This window comes from Moschus berezovskii, chromosome 16 (genome assembly GCF_049115385.1).
Source record: "Moschus berezovskii isolate FMDL1 chromosome 16, NW_MosBer_1.0, whole genome shotgun sequence".
Taxonomy (NCBI): domain Eukaryota; kingdom Metazoa; phylum Chordata; class Mammalia; order Artiodactyla; family Moschidae; genus Moschus; species Moschus berezovskii.
Genome location: NC_142475.1, coordinates 40,632,015 through 40,644,704, shown reverse-complemented (window position 1 = coordinate 40,644,704; position 12,690 = coordinate 40,632,015).

The window sequence follows — 12,690 nt, the reverse complement described above, 5'->3', positions numbered from 1 at the left end:
GACCAACAAGACAAGTAACAGTGGTCTTATTGTAGGGTACCATTCTAGTGTTTATCAGCAACATCTCATGATAACAGAGATAGTGACAGGAATATCAGCAGAAGAATGCTATAAACCAGAGTTTTCTAAGCTTAGTCAGATAGTCCTTCTGTTTGAAATCTGTAAATGTCTCTGGTTTCTTGAGGGGTAGACAGGGAGGAACGAGGTAAAAGGATAAAGAGAGAAAGGAAGAGAGGGAAATCACCTGTAAAGCAAGTGGGCACTTGAACAGATGTAAATTCAATTTGAAGACAAAAACCTTAATCTTTCCTAAACGATGATTTTCACAGGACAGTCCATAACTGTCCATAATATTACATTTGTGTGGAATCAGGTCATTGCTTTCTGTTTTGTCATTGAGTTTTCGACATATGAGAATTAAAGTATGTTTTGAGTACGTAGAAAAGTACTTGCCAAAAGGTAGAAGTACTAACCACATATTTACTTTTAATGCAATACAGAAAGCAATAATTAAGTAAAATCCAAAAAACAAAGGAAATGTCAAAGAGGTACTTAAAAACATAGAACATAAGCATGAGCAATTCAAGAGATATACTCCAATCAATAATGCATGATAGTAAGTATAATCAGTCAAAATCTAAACATATACTGATTTAAGCACTGCCTAAAATAAAATGCAATGGCTTACAAGGGTTAAAAACAAAATAGTATCAATATTTCAAATAAATGTAAACAAAAGAAAACAAGGTTATAAGAAAGAGTAAATTTGGGGTTAAAAGGATGAATGGAACAACATTATTTTTATTGATAAGCATTCTATCCTATAATTTATACAGAATATGCATATTAAATTTATATGTGCTAAGTACTACTGCATCACTATTATAAAATAGAGAAATACTAGGAGAAATTAGTGTAAGTAAAAATTCTATGGGAAATTTTACCATCATATGCTCATGCTGTAATAGATTTATGGGATAAAATAAAATATAATTAAAGAATGATATAACTGTTAAAATACCATACATATACATCAAACTTGCATGTGTGCATGCTAAATCACTTCAGTCATATCTGCCTCTCTGCAACCCTATGGACTGTAGTCCATCAGGCTCCTCTGTCCATGGGATTCTCCAGGCAAGAATTCACTTGAGTGGATTGCCATGCCCTCCTCCAGGGGATCTTTCCCACCCAAGAATTGAACCCACATCTCTTACATCTCCTGCTTTGACAGGAAGGTTCTTTACCACTAGGGCCACCTGGGAAGCCCCATACATCAAATTTAGTATCTGTCAAACCTTAAAGTTTGCAAAACCAATCATACACTGTACCATAGAAAAAGCTTCAATTATTTTCAAAAGTTATAAATGCCAAGGGTTACATTTTCTGCAAACAAAATTTAAAACAATAAGATTTATTTAATATCTAAATATTTTTAAGACAGGAGTGCCCCTGGTATATGTTAATATATGAAATTCATTTGTGAGATCAGCCCAAAAAGGTTATAAATTGAAAAACAGTCATTGCTTTCATGTATTTACTAAATACCTGAAAGTCAAATCCTTATCATTATACTTTACAATTTTTTATATGTTTGTCCCTATCAAATATAGTTGTTAATACCTCTACTTATTTATTTCCAATGCTTATTTTGTAGCATAATATCTATTCTCTTCCATCCTAGATAATTAAACTAATTTTCAAGGCCACTTTATATCTGTTATTCATATTTCCCTTTCTAGATTTATTCACCAAAAGTGTACTGAGTGCCCATTTCTAGCAGGCACAGGACTAGATATTTTGTTTAAAAATGAATAAAACAAGGGCTAATTCAAGAGGTGCAGAGTGGAGTGTGTGTGTGTGTGTGCTCAGTCACTCAGCTGTGTCCAACTCTGCAACCCCACAGATTGCTGCCCATCAGGCTCCTCTATCCATGGAGTTTTCCAGGCAAGAATACTGGAGTGATTGTCATTTCCTACTCCAGGAGATCCTCTGAACCCAGGGATAGAAACTGCATCTGCTGTGTCTCCTGCATTGGCAGGCAGATTCTTTACAACTGAGCCCCCACACAGTGGAATGAACTGGCATAATATCAACCTGAAAATATCACCAAAGTATACACACTGAATCTTGTGGACTTGGGGTGGTTATCCTTGTAGTGAACCAGTGGTAAAGTGTTTGGGAGAGGTAAGGAAAATGCCAGCAAAAAGACAGTGCATGGATTGAGTATCAAAAGAAAGAAATAGATACAGAGGAAACTGTATGTTTAAAAGCAGGGTGTTGGGTTGCATTATATCCTTAAGGTGCCTGTAGAAGAGATGCATTGGAAGAAAATTGATTAAAATTCTTTGGGAGCTGTCTTGTTTACAATCTGCCTAACGGAGTTTGGGTGTAAAATGGACACCTGATAAATTTTTTAAAAAGGTAGCTATATGGTCACATAATTATAGAATCTTTGCTTTTAATAATAATAGTAATAATTTTAATATAATTCAATATTTATCATAATTCCAAGTTCAATTTTAGCTTTATTTTTCTTTTTTGCCATTGCACATTCAAATTTCCATGTTTCACCCATTTGAATATTTATTCATTCATTCATTTATTAAACAATGTATGAAGAATTTCACATGGGAAAATAAATTGTTATTAGACTTTGATTTTTTGTTGTTTGATCACTGAGTTGTGTCAGACTCTTTGCAACCCCATGGACTGTAGCCCAAAAGGCTCCTCTGTCCTCCACTGTCTCTTGGAATTTGCCCAAATTCATGTTCTTTGAGTCGGTGATACTGTCTCACCATCTCATCTTCTGCTTCCACCTACTCCTTTTGCCTTCAATCTTTCCCAGCACCTGGGTGTTTCCCAATGAGTCGGCACTTGGTTGATTTTTTTACATAAATAAAAAATGACACTTTTCTGGCCTTCTCTTTGCACTTTTAGTCAGTCATTGATTGGATCTGCATGCATGCTTCCAAAATAATTGCAAATACTGCAGACTTAATAACAAGTCAACTATCTGCTGTGCTATTTGTGAAAAAATTTTTAAATGAAATATTATTAGAGCATGTGAGGGAAAATACTAGCTACTAGCTGAGTTTTTCCTATTTCTTTTTGGAACAAAGTATCTTTTATTTCTTCATATTGGTTTTTAGATACAAATAATTGCCCAATGACTGTTTAATCACATTTATAAAAGCAACAACAAACATTTAGCTGTTTGAATATATAACACTTCTCTCCTGACCCAATGCATTCACTTCTTATGAGATATGGTGTTGCATCCAAGTAAAGACTCCTTACATCTCGACAAGCATAAAGGCAGCAGTGTGGAGACTAATAGTTGCTTCTGTAGACGGGTTTCCCAGGTGGTGCTAGTGATAAAGAAGCTGCCTGCCAATGCAGGAAAAGTAAGAGACTCAGGTTCAATCCCTGGGTTGGGAAATCCCCTGGAGGAGGGCATGGCTATCCACCCAGTATTCTTGTATGGAGAATTCCCTCAGACAGAGAAGCCTTTAGGGTTACAATCCATAGGGTCACAAAGAATCGGACTCGACTGAAATGATTTACTATGCAAGCACGTAGACAGACTTCAGCGTATGGAGAAGACAAAGGACCAGAAAAAGCTTTTATTCTCCAACCACAATAGTACATACAAAGAAGCTAGTAACAACACCACCAGAGGCAAAACAATGCACTAATTTGAATTTGATTTTGTGCTCATAATCATTAGATTGCACCCCCCAACTAACAATGTTATTGGAACTTAGACTACTCCAATGTGTTTTCACAATCATTATTTCTGTATATATATTTAGCTTTGTGAGCAATTAGAATGATATTTTTAATTTTCAAGTATCTCGTGTCTTCTAAAGCTCTAGGAAAAAGGTAAAACACTACTCTGTACCTTACTCAGAGAAAGTTTGTCCTGAGATTAATTGTAGGTGAAATATATTGAAATTGCTTCACTGGATGACCAGCCACCTCCTGCATTTGAAGGGTACATATGTCAGATACAGTTAAATTTTGTACATGGCCCATGGCATTGAAAATTGTAAACTTACCCCAGGGAAAATATTGGAACGCGATTTATAATTAAACTTTAAAGAATGCTATTATTTCCCCTCTCTCCTCTATATTTTTCATAAGTACTTTAAAGATCAAAATTCTCAATATTTTCCCAAAAGGCTTAGACTATTTGAGGTTGCCTAGTATGAGGTGCCCAAGCAAGATGTATTTTGTCATGGGTGATGTATCATATAGGGTGCAAAGAGTGTACCTCTCCTGGGAAAAGATAATTTTTTATGTTTAAGATTTAGCCAGTAGGCTGCATATATATCGATAATGCAATCAAAAAGTCTTGCTCTCAATGTAAAGGAGGGAGGTGGAGAAAGAGAGAGGGTTTCAAACATTGTTAGATTTGTCAACCTTGGGATTGTCCAGACTATGTTACAATAACCAGTTAGATAGAAAAATCATCTTTATCATACTCCAGGTATTAGAGTGGTGCAGTTTCAAATTCACCATTTTTACCACTGTTGTTACACAGTCAAATATCCATTTATGCTTATGATGACATTAACAATATACTCAGAAACTGAAGATAGTTAAGCAAAAATGTAAATTGAAAGTAGAAAATATTCCAACCAAGATCTTAGTCTGGGTATTGTGGAAATGGCTTTATCTGAGCACGTGCAGTCAGTATCCACTGAACTGTAACATTAGTGCACAACTCTGATTAACAGTTCCTAAAAGCTTAATCCCTTCAGAAATCTTGGGATGGGGGAAGCTTAATTGTCTACTGATAGTGTGGCACTTTTCACCTGCCATGATGAAGTTCTTTTAAAACAGTAAGAGGAAGGGCAAAAGAAAATCAGCCAGAAGTATTTGTAGGCAAGATTCCTTAATGTCCGTTTCAAAAGTCACAGATTACAGTTTAAAATGGAAGCCCTCTTTCAAACAAAGAAAGAAAGGTTATGAGAAAATACAGTTTGCCATTATTGATGTACAAAGCCAGCTCTGATTGCATCTATCCTGTAGCTCCCCCACATGTGCCACTTGGATATTACCTAAATCTTGGAAATGAAAGAGGAGCTTCAGCCATCGCTCTTCCCACTGCTGCTATGAGAGCCCAATTTGATGAGCATCACATCCGACCTCTGTTTTTCTCATTTAACTTATTTTATGGACTGCTTGTCAGGTGGTCTCTGTGTGGTTTGCTCAGCTAATACTAGAAACATGTAAAAATCATACAAATTATAATTTAAGAAAAGGAAATAAAGTCAATTGACCATCGATTGTTCTTTTCTCTTATCCCAGTACGTGGTAAGAGCATCCAAGTGTAATGATTGTGAACTCAAAGAATTTCTGTTTCACTGCACTTTATTTTTACTGGTAATGAAGTTAGTGGCTTCAACTTTAGTCTTTCTCTCTCTTCCTCCCCCCACTCCCCTCTCTCTCCCTCTCCAAAAGCACATCCATGACAAATAGTAATTCTACTGTTTAAGCACTATGGTCTGCCTTTCTTCCTTTCTGAAACTTTAATAATGATAGAAGAATTAGATAAATAAAAGTAGACTTCTTATAGAGCAAAATCTTTAGTTTTATTTGAAGAAATCCCCATATAAGGAATAGAGTAGACCTGAATTTTTTGGATATATTCATTTTCTTGTTAGCTATTGTCAATAATAGGGTAGTGTTTATATTTTATATTCTAGTTTTTCCCAGTCGGTGACTTAAGCCCTTCCTATGCCCAAGTGCTTCTCTGTTTGGGTAGCAGAATATTATTAACTTGTTTGAAATTTCTTGCTCTTAGATTAAGTGACATGGCAAGCTTCCTATAGTATTCTGTGCTGGACAGTGGTAAAGGATTGAAAAACCTTTGCATTTATACAGATTTCCTCATCCCCCTTTTCTCTGTGTGTCACTATTGATTCCTAAGCATATTTATCTACATTTTGTTAATTGTAATTTAAAATTCCATCTTAAAAGATGTACATTTATACTATAGTAATTTTGAAGGCAAGCAGTTATTTCATTGGGTTGTCACTCTTTCCAGAAATCAAACCCTCCCTGTCACATATAAATAGATTGCTTGATATACATGCAATATCCTGTCGGTGTCATGCACTCTTTTCTTTAATCTGACTGACATGGCACATAATAAAACGCTCACTTCAATATATGTCTGTTGCATTTTGCTTAATTCTGGGCTTAGTTTAATATTAGTCATGAATATTTCCTCCAACTAGACATGAATTTGAATATATACAAGGCACAGTTTATGTTCATACTAAAGCACAAGCTTCAACCTTATTTTTTATTGCTTACACTGTTTGTGATGAATTAAGTCATCTAAAGGAGAGAACTGAAAGCAACGGGGACCAGAACTGTTATCTTTATCCTCAAGTCAGGTAGAGTGTGAGTGGGTGAAATTCAACTGCTGTGTTTTACTTTCCCTGAGCATCAGAGCCGAGAGTTAGAGAGGTCTGCTCAGTGGGAGAAAATAACAACAGAGGAAACCATATTACATCTCTGAATTTCTTCTAGGCTACAAAGCCACAGCAGTTTTTAGTGCCCCACTAAATAAGGTTATATTTATACTGTATTCCTTTTTATCATAGGCATGTATGAGTCCATTATCCTTTATTCCCATTTATATTTTAAATATCTTCAAATTAAATTAATGAAAGAAGAAAAAGTTATTAGAGTATGTGAATGTATAGGTAAGTATACATTTGAACACAAACCCAAAGCATTCACATATACATGTACAAACAGATATATATGCATGAGATCATGTATAATTTTAAAATTTCAAGTCCTAATTAGTTGACCACATTTTTCTCTTGGATCACAATAATTGTAAAATATTTGGGAAATTTCCCTGACCCACTTAAATTCAACAAAATAGCGATGCATATTCCTTTTGGCTGTTACCATCTATTATGTATTTTATGCAAATCATGTTTTGTGTACTATATGATAGATTAACACTCCTTTTTTTATTCATCCTATAACAACTTCTATTTCAAGATGTCAATGCCCCAGGGCCATGTTTAAAATAAGAATCAACATGTTAGTTGGCTTGTGTATGTTTCTGTGATATTCTTACCTAGGATTCTAAATAGAAATATATGCAGTAAAAATCCAATTATAAGATGACTTTCCATCCTATATTTTTAAAATGTTACAGAACAAGATATTGTACTATATGTTATATTACATTGTAATGAAAATTGCAATGTATGTTGCAAATAAAAGAAGAAATTAAAGTATTGTTATTTACAACTTTCTAAAGTTATGATGACTTTTTTTGTTTTTATAAATATATTTGATATTGTGTGTGTGTATATGTGTGTGTGTGTACCTGTCTTGCTTTAGGATATCCTTTGTCATTAGTGATTTTTCTATGAAATATTTATTTCACATGATCAAATGAAACATTTTATTTCATATTTCATCTTTGAAACAAAGTTTTACACCATTTACAAAGAAATAAGAAGTGCATTGTTTATATGATGGGAAGCCTGGATTCTCCCAATGGATGTAGACAATAGATAAAATGAACTACTGGCTAAAACAGATTAGATGCCAAACTCAGTTAGTCCTTGCCTAATTCTATAAAAGTATGTCAGTTAGAGATTCACTTGACCTAAGGCAAAAACAAATCTCGGAACAATATCCAAGTTGATTACTTATTCAAAATGATTATGCTATAGCCACAGCTCTGTTAGAACAAAATACAGTCTTGCAAACTTAGACCATTCCCTTGGCCAGTGTGCACAGAGAAATTGCAATTACAAAGTATTTTATTCAATGATACCAACAACATAGAACAGATTAATCATAAGACAGAATAATGAAACAAATTATATCCTAGTGGCACACATTTCTGTAGGATTTTCACATGCTTCTTATTGAATGCTTCAGATTTGCTTGAAGTCATGTGACACAATGGTTCTGAAAATCGTAGGATCCGCTATATTAGCTTAATACATGGGTTTTATTAGATAACTATTTAATGACACTTAAATGCTAGGAGACTTAGCAGAACTAAAAAGTCAAATATTTTGGACTAAATGGAAATCAGATCCATCAATCTGAGGTGCTAAGCCCTTTTGCAAGAAACCATTGGACAGGTATGCTGGAATCACAGTTTTGTGGTTGAGTGCTATAGCTCTCTAATAAGATGATCCAAAGTAGATGAGTAAGGAGTTTAGAATTGGAAATGGTACTTCAAACAATGATGCTGGGTCAAGTATTATGTGAGCACTAACGTAAGTGTAAAGTATAATATAGCAACTTGTGTTTTGGAAAGCTGGGCAGTCTCAGGTAAGCCTATTGTTCCCCAAAGGCCGTTCTCAGTTACCACTAACACACTTTTCCTGCTTTCACCAGAGCCTTCAGGAGCTGTGACAGTGCTTGCAAACGTGATGCTCATGACAGGTCTGTCTGCTTCGAAAGCGTGTCAAGGAAGTGGAACACTATTAATAATACTAATGGAGAGATTATCTTTAGCTCTGATTTTTTTTCGTCCTTTGAAAGTAAAAGTGGGAGGTTTGTTTTAACACCCTGCCCTTTTCATAAAGGTTACAGGAAGCAACTGAGCGCCTCTCTACAGATGCCTTTCTTTTCAAGTTTTCCGCTTAATTAAAACACAGCATTTACTTGGTTAAAAGTGAACTCTTCACTAGTATATTTTAAAGACATAAAACATCATAGTAATAAAAATCACAGTAATTCTTTGTCAGAAGAAGAACCTATTTGTTAGGCTGTATGGACAAAGGGACAATTATATACTTTTGAAGTACCCATTAAAGAGGCAACGCTGTGTCAGAGCTTTCTTATTACAGCTGTCTCTTCTGCCAGGAGACCACAAAGGTTGGGTAGTCGCCAATTAGATAGAATTAATGTACAAATTTCTGCAGAAAATTATGTAAGCAAAATCTTTAAAAACCTTTCAGGGATGGAAAAAATAAAATTGTTAAGACAAAATAAATATGCTACAGCTTTGATATGCCTGTACGATACTGCTTCTAAGGTGATAGGTGTTTTCTTTTAACATAAACATGTTATATATATATGACAGAAAGGATATTTCACCTAGGCCCTTATAAAAATGAGTTCCCAAAGTGCTCCGCACCAGTTTCAATTAGCTCTCTGAAATGAAAATATTTTTCATACTTTCATGAAATATGGCATTACACAGAATACATCTTTCAAGAATTTCATAATTCTTTGGCAGAAATGGCCTCCTTGAGAATTTAGAATAAAGTTCCCATTCCCCATTGGAGGACAGCCACTTTATGCTCTTTCTCCCTTTTATGCTCTTTAAAACTAAATGTTAAACAAATCATCTCATAAGACAAAAGTAGGAAGGTCCAATTATTTTCCTTTATCTGGAACGGTTACCGAACCCTGGGGTTTGTCTTCCCCATTCATTGGCATTCTGCCTGCCTTTCTCTTTTGTCATGGATTTCAGCTGTAAAGTGTGTTCGTCTTTAAAACTAAGCCTCACTGTGTCATATGTTCAAGCCTGCTCCATACAACCCAACACAACTTATCACACGCTGACAGCTAATATTTAAAAGAGAACACACACGTATTTTGAGGTTTGATAACTGCTATCAATCTCAGTAATGGGTATCCAATCCAAAATTGTGACAGATATCTTGTGGATTGAGCATCTACCATGAGCAGCTAATGCTGAAGTAAATGAATCAGTGAGGCAGCTTCTTCTCACCTTTAATTAAAAATAAAACAAATAAATGCCACACAAATAACAGAAGCGTGAGAAATCTATGTTATCGCTGCAAAAAGCACCAAAGGATGAAATTTATAGACGTCGGCTTCTCATTTCGCTTTCTTCTTTTTATATAATAGAAGACTGTAAAATTTTCCTAAAACATTGTTTAATGGTTAAAATTTCAAGATTCCCTGTGCAATTTGTCATTGCACCTTGTTTTTACAGAGGCTGCCAGCAGAGACATAGTGGGCCCTGAAACTGCATAGCTTTGATGCTTAGAAAATGCTCTCTTTCAACAAAGTAAATCAAGGTACAGTGACCTCCAAAAGCCAAATTGCAGAACAGAGCATAATGGGTAATGCTATGTAAATTGCCATGGATGCTATTGCTATGTTATTATGGCAAGACCAAATGGTGGTAGCTAATGACCTTCACATTTGATTTCTAGGTGCATTTTATTTTATTTTCTCATCTGAAAATATATCTATGTGAGACAGTAGGTTTACCACACTGATGAGAATGAATAAAAAATGTGGATTTTTCTATATTGACTACTGTAACATACATCAAGCAAATCTGAAGATAGTAGCTGAGTAACCTCCAAATCACTCTAATGTGGATGTATAAATATGTGTGTGTGTTATATACACATATACAATCAGTGCAATATTAAATACTCATTTTCAACTTAGAGGAATATTTCTTGATAAAATTAACCCTCTAAGGAAAATGTGAAGCATAACTATTTGGGTTTTGGTCTCTAAATTATTTAGACACAGAAAAGAGAAAAGGACGTTGGCATAAATATGTTTGTTCTGGCCTTAGAGTGTTCATCCCACTTTTAGTAGTAAATTATTTGGGAATTGAACATACGGCACTGTGTATTCTTAATACACATTTGTTCTCAGAAGTTCAGTTATTGAATATTGTGGCGTTATTTTCGTACTTGAAATGAGTTTCAGTCGGCAGCTGGTGCATTTACTGGTGAAAATAAAATAAAAAGCTTTCCCTATGAAGTCTTCCCATAACTCTAGTTAGGATTTTAAAAATAAATCATAACAAGAGCTCCAAGAAAATATTTATTGCTCTTCCCAAACATTAGGTGAAACACTTGCTCTAGACCTGTCATTCAGAGCAAATCAAGATACCACTGTTCAGATGTTGCTAGAAGAATTGCTAAAGCATTGTCAAGAATAACATAACTGGAGAAAGGATTCAGTTGTCTCTTCATTTATTAACAATTTAGAGTACTTACAACTTACTGACACATGCAAACACAAAATATTTTTTATTGTGCTGAATACTAACGGGGTTCAAAATAGCTTTGAATTATTTAACATGTATATGATTTCATAAATTGTTAGATTACTTATGTCACACTGTGCTATCTCTCTAAAAATGACATTTGAATTTGTGTTGATTACCCAAAAATATGTATTTCTGCCACATAACTTCTTTATAGGTTGATGTCATATATATGTGTGTGTGTGTGTGTGTGTTTATATACACTTCATTAGGTATTATTGTTTTCATTTTATCACAAGATAATCAAAGTGCTATGATTTCAACAAAAATACTACTTAAGGTTTTCTTATTGTTCCACTGCCATTAGAGTAAAATGTTACTTTCTCTTTTAATAATTGTAATCCATAGGTAAAATTTTACAGATGAAAGGAGTATCTTCTTCTTTTACTGACTTCTATGCCTCACGTATGCTCACTTGGGTTTATTTTATATCCCATTATTGGTTTAGTTCAAGACAAAATAAATTAAACAATGAATAGGCTACAGATATTTCCCAGGGGGTAAGGACACTTGATTTTATTTTCCCCTCTTCCTACATAATATTGCAATAAGTATCATTTGAAACTTCTAGCAAGAAGTCTATATGGCTGCAGTATTTTATTCCAAAATACAGCCTATGCTGAACTCATGTTAGACATGAAGGCTTTTTCATTAAACATGTTTGCACATTAAAATTACTTGGGTAAAATTTTATACACATTTCGGTTAACATAACCCACGTGTATTCCTGTAGCACAGATAATCCCCCTGCACACATTCTCAGAGAGACTGGAACAAAGGATCAGTGATACAAACCAGAGAACAATCCTGCTTGATTTTCCATTGCAGTCATTTTATCAGGGACGAGGAATATTCCACAGTGGTGCCCAGATGAAGGCTGCATGCATTCCCCAGCATTGCATTGTAAAAGAAAATGAAAAACCTAATAGCATTTTGATGTATTCCAGTTAGGTTTTCCATTAAGAGAAAAAGGTGATATGTTCACACCATTTGTCAGGAAAAGAAGAAATGAAGAAAATGTTGACAATTTCATTACGCTCTGGTTATGGGGTGATCTGAACTTACCTATTACAAGATAAAAATACTATCCCAGATATTATTAGTTGAAAACATTATTGTTTATAGTTACTTTAACGTGTGCTACAACTATAGAGTTGATATAACTGCATGGTACTCAGATTTAAAAGGAGATATTTTATATCATTTACAACCTTGCTCAAAAATTTGTATCCTTTTGAATGCTGTAACATCACACCAAGTCACGCATTGCTGGACATTTCCCTGGTAAATCCAGCCTTTAAAAGAGGCTGTACAGATACCATAAAAATGTTTCTAAGTATATCATTCTTTTCTTGACCTATGTATTTATTCAGAAGATCCTTTACTCAATTTCTCATAGTTTTTTCCCTTTATTATTGACTATCGGACTCTTGGATTTTTCTGTTGAGAATATTTCCCTCGGGAGAACAGTAGCTATCCTTTTAAAATCAAAGTTTAAAAAGTGAACATTTTTCCCAGGGTACCAGAGAGACAAGTGGTAGGGTCAACCTGTTCAACTGGAAATCAAGAACTACACATCTAGCTTTCTTATCTTTCTTTTACTAATTATTATTAACTGTGATAATAGTGCTTTTCAGATT